Below are 10493 nucleotides of genomic sequence, written 5' to 3'. Positions count from 1 at the left end.
AAAAAATTAACAATTATTTTCAATCTTGAATTTTCATTTTTAATAATTTAATCTTTCTGCTTAATTTTGTTTGTTAATTTTTTGTTTAATTTTCATAAATTAATTTTAAAAACGTACAAACTAGATGATTCATATTGATTGATGTGAACATGATGTGAAATTTAAAAACCTCCGGTTATTCGACTCTTTCAGTTTGTTTGAGCCTCTTTGAAATGAAATACTATTCGATGAATCGAATTCCTGTCTAATTCTTATATGAAAATTTGTTCCCCTTGCTATTTCGAATTATCGGGTCTCGACTGTAGTTTAAAGAATTCATATACTTATGTTAATAGGATTGAAAATGATTTCTTTCCAAATTTGGGAATTAGCCTAAGAATAATACACTTTTTTATGAAGACTTGGCGAGAATTATGCAAGTCCTGTGCTTGATTTATCTGTATAAAGATATTTAGAGAAAAACAAGAAATATGTTATGATGATCCATAAACAATTATTAAGTGTTTCAACTCAACGGGCACAACTTGACTGCTCAATTAGCCTAAACAACCGGCCACCGACCAATCATCGAAAGGTGTGAAAAATCACATCGTTGCGAGATTAATTGAAAACGTATTTGGGATCCCTCAAGGGAACCCCTCTTCTTCCCCATGGCCCTTGAAGCAAAGGAAATCCAAGTTTTGTGGCTAGGATGGGGGCAGTCGTTAACTATGATTTGCGGGCCATGAAGGAAGGCAGGGGTCTCGTTATTCCTCTGTTCCTGCTGCGTGAAGACCCCATGGATAATGATTATTTCGCATGACTCTTTCCGCTCAACTGCAGTGCAGAAAAAGAGGTAATATTTTTATATAACTTAATGTCGGAAGATAAAAATTATGATTATTAAATTAAGTTATATATTGTATTATTACATTTGAGTGGCATTAACTAAAGTAAGCAATTGGCAAATTCTTTCTATCAGATATCAAGACAAAATCATTATAAATTTATACATATTTTTTTTCGCAGTGCACAATGCTTGTCCGAGGTGGTTGTTGTTAAATTTTATCGCCAAAACATGACGCGCAAATCAATTTTTATTATTTTATCGTCATCGACGCATGCACAGAATGAATCTTCGCCAGAATCATGCGTTGCCGCAGATCCCTGCGAATCTATCTCATAACTAAGCCCGATCAGGAGGCAATCATCCGGCCCAAGCATCCGAGGACCCAGCATCCAGAACAATAGACCCGACGTCTCCGCGACCTCAACAATGCGCCAAATCATTATCAGTAATTATGCATTGTTCGCGCTCTGACAATGCATCTCTCGGCTGGAAAGGAAGCACGAGTCTGGTGGCGTCCTTGCCAGCCTGTTTGTTGCGCTTTTTCATTTATGAGTGCAGGCAGTGTGCTTTTCTTTTTTGACTGCTCTTTTGATTGATTTTGCTGATTGCACTTGGCCTTGAGCTTGGCCCTGTTCTATTAATAGGCGGACCAATCCTCCTCCTCCTCCTCCCTCTCGGCCTTCTCTCCTCAAAACACCTGAGATGCGCTGGAAGCTGCATAATTTATGTGCTTTGAGCACACATTTTATGCAATTAAACACGCTGCTAATGCGATTTGCAGATACGTCAATAAAACAACAACTCCAGGGGGAAGGCGGTGGAAAATGGGGGCCAAAATATTGTCTTGTTTATCGAGTAATTTCCAAATTAACTGATAACGCACGCGAGGAGCTCCTTGTTTGGCTCATAAATCACTCAACTGTTGCTTTAGGGAGTCGAGGAGGAAAGATTGGAGGCCACAACAAAGAGGCTGGAATAAGTGGCAAATAGGTAAATAGAAAGCATATGTACGGGTGGATGTTAAAATTCCACCAGTTGACTGTATTTAAGATCACTGGAATTATTAATTTATATCCTAAAGATTTCCTACGTATAAAGATCAATAAATAGTTACCACTTCCTAAGAACTAAGAGCAAGCTTGTACTTATACTAAGTTAATCTTAAATACTTTTACAATACTTGATAATTCAATTCTTTTAATTATTATATTTCTTGTAAATTAAATAATATTATCTATCTATTAAAAGTTTTCTTTAACTGATTTTATTAGGAGACTTATAGTAATATAATTATTTAAGAATGCATTTTATTTCAGTGTCATATTGACGTTGTGGGCCAATAAATTAAACTGCTATTTTTGTGGTCATTAGGCTTGACTGCAGTTTGTACATTTGTAGACTTGGGCCCCATAAGCAATGGCCATCGGCTGCCTCCTCCGCCTTTCTCCCAACTGGCCAGTTGCAGAAGAGAACCCTGCATCCGTGCTGGCCACTATCTGCGCAGGTTTTAATGAAGTCTAGCCCGAGGCTATATTTGTCTGCAGGAGACGCTGCTAAGTGAAGTCTTCATGTGGAAATGGCATTATGAGTTATGTGTCTGAGGTTCCGCAGAGGATGGCTTAATATTCCCCTCGGCGTCCCATGTCATTTCTCCCACAGTGCTACAGTTCAATTAACATAATTAATGTGCTCAGTGTCTCGTCTCGGTAACTTCAGCTTGGAACTCACAATACTTTCGATTTGGCAAACGCTTTGCTATAACTTAACTGAAGTTTCAGGCACCTTTTGCACCTCTTTAAATGAATCATTAACTTGGCTTTCCGAGAATCGTATAAGTCTTTTGTAATTGTTTTGCAAAATGCTTTATTTTAGCTTATATTATAATAATAGGCATTTATAATATCAGCAAGAGAAAATATAGTCAATATACAATTGGAAATTATATTTTAATTACGATTGAAAGTTCTCTCAATTTAACTGAAAACTCAATATTCCAAGGATTAGGATGAAATCCATACCAGTTATTAGACAATAAAGCTTTAGACATTTAGTATTTAATTTAATCTAGATAAAAAGTTCATAGAATTTATAATTTTGGCTTCTACCAGGTCCAAACCGAGATAAATCTTTATTTGTTTCAATTTCAACGCTCTTTTAGATACTCTATTTATTAAGCAAATGAATTTGGTAAAGTTGAAATAAACTTGACTTTAGCTAGAAGTTCCCAACTTTCTATCACTTAAAAGCTTTTGGAAACCCAATTTGCTACTGATAAACTCTTAAACGTTTTACTCAGGACCACAGCTAATGCATGTTATAAAGTTTAACACTCAACGTACTTTAGAAGATTAAGTATGCTTTTCCAGGTCTGTGCCTGGCTGGTGGTGTCACTTGAGCATTTTAGTTTGGGCATATCAAATGGCGCCCGAAACCTGGCCGAGTAATAAACTGCTTTTCTGGGGCCATTTGTCAGTTTTGGGTTTCATCTTTTTGTGGGGCCCATTGAGTGCACTCGAAAAACAATTTCAAATTGCACTCAAAGCTAAACGGGCGCTCAAAGAGGTGACGACGGGCGAGGCGGACATGTGTGAAATATGATATGCTCATTAAGGCTGTTCCTGGGCATGCCCTCCACCTCTACCTCTGCCACGCCCCCTCCCAGCTCGCCCGCCCAAGGCGCCACGCAAGTCAAGTGCATAAATAAACGACTGGCTGCCTCTTCTCCGACGACACCCGGGTCTTAATGAGAAAGATGATGGTGAGGATGATGTGGCGTACACCTGCAGCCCGTCTGCCTCTGTGATATATCATCCTGCTGCGTTAGCTGGTGCTAAGCAGGCAAGGACACTTGAATGCTCTGTGTCGTCCTGTATAGTGGCCACCCAACCTTCACCCACTCATCCAATCTTCCGCAGCAGCTCCCATGAGTAAGAAGCGGCAGAGCGGTAAAATGAATACTTTGATGGTAATGTGAATGGTTATAGTAAATATAAAGTATGAATTATTAAAGCAAATTTGTTATAAAGGAACTTGGAATTTCTTTTTTGTCTTAAAAAATTAAAAACTCCTGCTTACAACCCAGGTGCTATTGAATGTTCTGAAGTAGCAGCTTTTCTGAAGTAAAATGTATTTGTTCTTAAGACTATATGCAATTTGTAATACGACTTAACAGTATAACTTAATTTGGAACTGATTTATGTCTTCTTCACTTAATCTTATTTGATATTCTTTATATAAAAAACTATGCCCCATGAGATTATCTATCCGGCATTAAGTAAACAAAAACCCAATAGGCTCTACTGGTTTATTCTGGCTTGGTTTTAGTAAGTTCGCTTTTACAGTGCGTGGTCAATCGGCGTAATAAATCATTATAACGCCCACAGAACCCCAAACCCCGATCACCGATTAAGTCATCATCAGCCGTGGCAGCAGCAACTCAAGCGGAGTGGGGGAATCTTCGGTGGAAACAATGCGTCGTCGATGAAGTCGTCGTCATAATTGGCGTGCCCAAAAGTTGCCTTGGGGTCAGGGTCGGGCTTGGACGTGGACTTGGACGTGGACGTGGTCGCGGCTTGGGATCGGGTCCCCGGGTTCGGGTTCATTGGGGTCTGTTGACGCCGTCCAAGCGCCGTTGGGCAGCTTACTTAAAAATCAATAGAGATTTAATCTGTTTGACTCTGGCAATGAAGTCATTTAGAATGTATTAATGTATTAAGGCAAGTGAAGAGCTATGTGACAGCACCAAATTTGTAGAACAAATTTAATTGGGGAAGAATCTATTACAATTTTATACAAATTTTCTTAAATTTATAATTTAAGATTCTTGTAGATATTCCTATAGCTACCAAATTTTGCAAAACATACCCTATACGTAGCTATTTTGAAATTTTTCATAAATATGCAATATATTTCCAATTATATTATGTATTACTTGCTTACTTTAACTAAAGTTACGTGTTATTCCATTATTAATCTTGGTCTGGTCTTATCTAACTACCGTTCTTATTTAACTACAAAGACATCCACTCTTTCCTCCCATCCCGGTATTAAATTTCCTTTTTCACTTACCAATCATTATCATAGTCTGCCCGAAGACACCTGTTGGGCCCACACAGTCGACCGTATTATTTACCTTCTCCGCAATTCCCCGTAATCATAATACTTACACCTTTCTCCCGCGCTCTTTTTCAACGATGGCTTCCGCTCTCCGGTGGAGGAAACAGAAATACTCGAATGCAAATCAATTGTGAATACAAATAGAAAATCTGCATGAAATCGGGGGAGGCAACAGTCGAAGAAATGTAAACTCTATAATAAATAAAAAAGGCACCGTTAACAACAGCAACAATATACCCAAGGGGGGAGTTCGCTCCAAAATTGCAATTACGTATACACAGCAAAAAAATCTATGCAAATACTAATTTTGATTTGTGATGCTCTCGACTTACATGTCATATATTTAAATCTAAATATTAAATCTGCAAGATTGAAAGAGTTTATTAAATACTCTACATAATAGCCATACATAGGAGTAGAATTGGATTTCAAAGTTTTGGCCCAAAGCCAAAACTTGGCATATTTCTCTGTCCGTCCTCTAACAGCACTCATAAAGTATATAAATAATGTAAATAATTAATTTGAAGTCTAATTGCATATGCCTATATCCGGACATCTAAGAGTTAAATGGTTAATTTAGTAATATCTCATTTTAAATGCAGAACAAAAAGTGCTTGCTATATTATGCCTTTCACCTAGCCACTTTCTTCTACTTTTTAATACGAAAATGTGTTCCCTTTGGTAGCATATATTAACCAAATGTCAAGTTAGGATTGTGATGAAAGGCGATATTATTCTCTCTGTATATCAGTAGTTGACCTTCCAACTAGGAGCCTAGCGTTTGTCTTGGCCTGGCGTGAATTTATTGCTTAATCATGCGCCTTTTTAGCCGCACAGCTGAAATGTAAATAAAATGCAAATGCGGAGCGAGGCGGAGTGGAGTGGAGTTGCCGAGGTCCAGGCCCATCCGGAGGCTTTAGGTCTCAACAAGGTGAGTGTTGTCCAGCTGGACGATCTCCCATATTCTGCATGTAGTTTCTGGGTAGGCGTAGCATCGGTAGCGGCATAAAAAACTGAGAAAAGAAAGAAATTTGCGGCTGCAACGGTGTGCCGTTTGTTTTATTCGCGAGACGTGTGTGGGCGACGGGTTCAACTAGTAAACGCTGCAATTAATATGAGGCACATGGAAAAGCACGACACACTAGCAGCAGCAGCAGCAGCAACAGCAGCAGCAGCAACAGCAGCAACAGCACCAGCAGCAGTAGCAGCTATAGCAGCAGCAGCAGCATCAGCATCAGCAATAGCAGCAACAGCAGCAAAAGCAGCAACCAGCAGCAGCAGCAATAGCAGCAACAGCAGCAGCATCAGCAGCAGCATCAGCAACAGCTTGCCCACCCACACGGCGGCAACACGCGACATGCAACATGCAACATGCTCGATTCGAACCCAAGTGCGCGATACACTGGACTTAAAGCTTGGCCTCAGTCAGAAAACGAGTTCCCTCGCGCGCGGTAGTCGCCACGCTCGCCGATAGCTGTCCAGCTGTCAAGTCCAACCCACTAAGTTTATGCTTTTGTATTAGTCGGCCTGCCCCACTAAAGCATAACGAGGAGAAACAAAAGCCAGTCTCATTGCGCTCCATTAAACAGATGCCAAATACGTGTTGTGCAAATGGTGTAAAGGCATTATTTTGTCGAAATTTGTTTGGACTTTGGCTAACGCAACATTGCATATTTGTATTGTTTTTAAATCACGTGATTTATGCAAATTATCGTGGCAATTTGTAGCAACAACAAAAAGAATTTTTGGAAATATATATTCCCCTCTCAGTGAAGTGATTGTGTTTTTGTGCTCGCAGTCGGTTTAGAACGGTAGAAAGGTAAAGCTAACAACAAATGATGTCGATGAATATAACTATTAAAACGAAGTTAAAGTTGCTCCCGGGCCGCATACAAATAGAGCTGTAAATAAATAAACAAACAAGCGCGTTCAGTTGGTAAGTTTCGATTGCCTGCTTTGGGTTTCGGGTTTTTTATTTTATTTTGTTAAGGTCGGCCTGTTGACCAGATGTGGAATAAATCATAATTAGAGGGGCTTACAATTCAAATTGGGTTAGACTATAGTGTGGGAAACTCGGGGGAATTTTCTGGCGTCTTGTGTTTGTGTTTGTCCAACTATTTAGAGCTTTGAGAATTCTGGGGCAGCGCCTTGAGTGTTTATTCAAGACATTAGGAAGTTTAAAGCATCTCGGATATTATTTGTGTGCACTATTTAGACAAATTACTACGGTCTTATCAACCCTCTTGGATCTAAGATATTACAAAGCATATCAGATGGCTTCAGAACTTTTATATAGAGTCAAATTGTAACAAATTTATGAAACTCATTCAACACTAAGCTGTAATGACAACAAATTCGCTTAGGTGGTATTAATTCCACAAAATATTTCTCGCATCCGTTAGATTCTTAGTTGAGAGTTCTTTGACTTTTAGTACTTTTCCTTATTGTCTTGCGCAATCTCTGACTTTTGAAAGACTTATTTCTTGACAGTGGCCAATAAACCTGCCTACTTCATGGGCAGAGCTCTCAACGCCCATTACTCATGCCAAATCGTCTGTCACTTCGCACCTTCTCTAAGCCGAATCTACGCTCAAGTTATCAACGCAACTCCAAGCTCTGTGAGCTCTGTGTGCTGTGTGTGCTTCTAAAGCCTTATGCAACAGCTCAAATTAGCCATGCAATTTGTACTTAACTATTTACAGCGCACTCAGTCCCGAGGACTGGACCCGCCGAGTGTGGGGATAATAGCTTCTCGAGCACTCTACAGAGGCGTTGCGTGCCTGTGAGGGCCGCGTATAATAAAATGGTCCAGGATTTGACGTGGACAAGCAACAAGTTTATCACCAACAGTGCCATGCACCATGCCCAGATGCAATGCCCTAGAAATGGGACAAAGTTCCCATTAAAAGTATCGATACTATCGGTTTAAGATGTAGAAAATATAATTAACAAGAAACTAATCTTACTATACCAAGAACAGATATTCCTTAATCAAGAGCTTAGTGTATGAAATGAACATATAACCGATGCCATCAAACCTGGCTTTAGTTCAGTCCTGAAACATCTAACGCTTTGGTCCTGCTCCTATACCTTGATCCATCTTCAGCTTCAGCTCTTATTCCAGCTGCATCTTCAGCTCCTTTTCCTGGTTTCATCACCAGCTCCTATTCCCAGCTCCATCTCCTGGTCCTATTTCCAGCTCCATCTCGAGATGCAGCTTTGGGAATCGGACGCCAGACGACGCGTCGTCGGCGTCGAGTGGCAGGCGCAGATGGGTGCGGCAGATAAGGAACTGGGACTCTGGACAAAGAGCACTGCAGTGGATATGCCGGCAACGGGTCCGATCCAATTTGCATGACAGTCACTTGAAGTGGGCTAACTCTTGGCCCAAAAGGGGCTAATAAAAGACGAAGTACAGGGACGAGGAATGAAACAATTTCTACATGAAACAATACCAAACTCTTTAAGTTTCTAAAGAGAATATAATTTAAATTATTTCAAGAGAACTGCGTGTAAACAACACATTACTATTTAAATAATGGGCTACAAAGTATTTGTTTTAAAATGATTTATTAATTTCTGACACATAAGTTTAGTTTCTCTTAAACGTTGCTTAAACTTTTTTGATTGACATTTATTTTCCATATATCTTACCTGTGGAGGCTTCTATAAATATTGCATAAACTGGTAGCTTGTATCTTTTAGCCAAACAAGACTTAGTTTTTATATCTGTCATATTTTCTTTGACAGTCACCTAAACTCCTGTAATATCCATATTTGAAAGGATTTTCCACGTACACCACTGATCACAATCTTAAGCCAATTGTCGCCCATTTTAGGTAACTTTATGCAGCTGGGACTCTTTTTTTATTTTTGGGAAACTTTAATCCCACGAGTTGGTCCGCGCTTTATGTGTGTCTCACGGAATGGTGGAATATTGTCCGGAACCACTCACCCACACACACGGTGGTGGCCACAGACGCAGCTGCTCCTCTTCCGCCCGGGCCTTTAAAATAATGGCAGAAAATTGTTGAGCGACATTAAAGAAGACGTTGGCTATAAATAGTCGTCGGCAGACAGGCATTGAGCCAGGAAACAAATATCAGACGATTGTCAACTATTGTCTTTCTGAGTTTATTGATAGTTTGAGTTGAGACTTGAGTGAGCTACCTTGTTGTTTTCAATTAATTGGTTTGCGTTTAGCTTTAAATTTGTTGGGTTTCTTGTGAGCTCTGATTATAGATGACCATGGAAGATTCGGTTTTAAAAGTTAACTACATATGTTCATTGTTAGTTTTAGGAAGAATCATTAACGCTTAATCGTACTTCATTTCGTTTTCGACTAAATTAAATTAGGTTGATAATTCATTGGCTTTGTTAAATGGTCAAGAAATTGTTTCAGCTTAGCCTACAAAGAACCTTGTAATGGAAACGTGCTTTATCAACAATACCATTATGTTGTTAGCTCTCACGAATCTATTGGAAGAAAGCTCCCCCAAGCAGCCAATTAGCATTATTAACGAATTTCACTATCCAGACGATAAACTGCTACCTGGAAACTTCTGTCCAACAGGTGTATAAACAATGTCGGTCGCCCGCCTCGTCCTGCCCCAAGGTCCTTGCTTTGATTTGCACAAAGTATTTGTAAGACACGGCAACAATGCCATTGCTTTTGCGCAAGTTTAATTAGTAATACAAACAGTCTGTCCTGTCACGGCAGGCGGCCGGGTTCTTTGATTACTCCGCTCCCCGCTGCCATTTTACCGGAATCTCTGTTTTTCCGCTTTGTCGGGCAGATGGAAAATGGACGACAGGGAAAATACACTGCCCGACAGCTGTGGAGTTTCTTGGCATTAATGATTAATTAAGGATATTTTCTAAATGATTTATTAAGGTTATTTTCTTGATTATAGTTAATTTTCTTTGATTCGTTATTAGCTAGATAAACTAGAGGTTAGAGTTGATAAAAAATATGGTATTTATTTAGTATATAGTATATATTACCCTTAAACAGAGACCTTCAATTTGATGACAAAACCAGAACCAATTGATTCCCATAGTATATTAGCACAAAAAACATCGCGAAATTATAAAAATTTCCTATTCATTTATAACTATATTCTAGGCAATTTAATAATTAAATTAATTAGCTTTGGGGCAGTGTATATTGGAGCCACCGTCGGCGTTTATATTTAATTAAAATGTTGCTCGCCAAACCTTTCAACTGTCAATAAATTAAATAAAAAAGCAACATTTTCCTTTCGGCAGACGCTGCGTATGCGCAATTTTCCCTTTTTTTACCTATTGTCGGCAGTAAAGGCGAATATCTTACTAGACAAGCAGCTAATTGATTTTTCTCCTATCCCTCAGGCCAGCAGTCCTCTTTGGTTATTTGAGACTTTAGACTTTGGCCTCTGCTGACCTTTTTCGTATCTCTATATTTGCACGTGTTCGCAAAATTGATAAGCCATAAATATTCGTTATGTACCAAAAGCAACAGTTTGGCCCCATAACATAAACATAAAAGGGATGCCAGGGCCATCGACGT

General features: G+C 39.3%; 1 protein-coding gene across 3 annotated transcripts in view; it reads left to right on the top strand.

Moving 5' to 3' along the window:
* Positions 1-6368: 6368 nt before the first annotated feature.
* LOC110185842 (uncharacterized) overlaps positions 6369-10493 on the top strand; it is a 42655-nt gene continuing 38530 nt past the window's right edge. For 2 of the 3 annotated variants that reach the window (XM_086841077.1, XM_086841075.1), the window contains exon 1: positions 6369-6881. The gene's annotated coding sequence lies outside the window, so the exon portion shown is untranslated. The remainder of the gene's footprint in view (positions 6882-10493) is intronic. The other variant, XM_086841078.1, reaches the window with a different exon arrangement.

This window comes from Drosophila serrata, unplaced genomic scaffold (genome assembly GCF_035046125.1).
Source record: "Drosophila serrata isolate PLE 108 unplaced genomic scaffold, ASM3504612v1 contig_100, whole genome shotgun sequence".
In the NCBI taxonomy this organism is placed as follows: Eukaryota; Metazoa; Arthropoda; class Insecta; order Diptera; family Drosophilidae; genus Drosophila; species Drosophila serrata.
The sequence above is the reverse complement of the archived record's forward strand: the minus strand, read 5'-3'. Positions and strand labels throughout refer to the sequence as shown.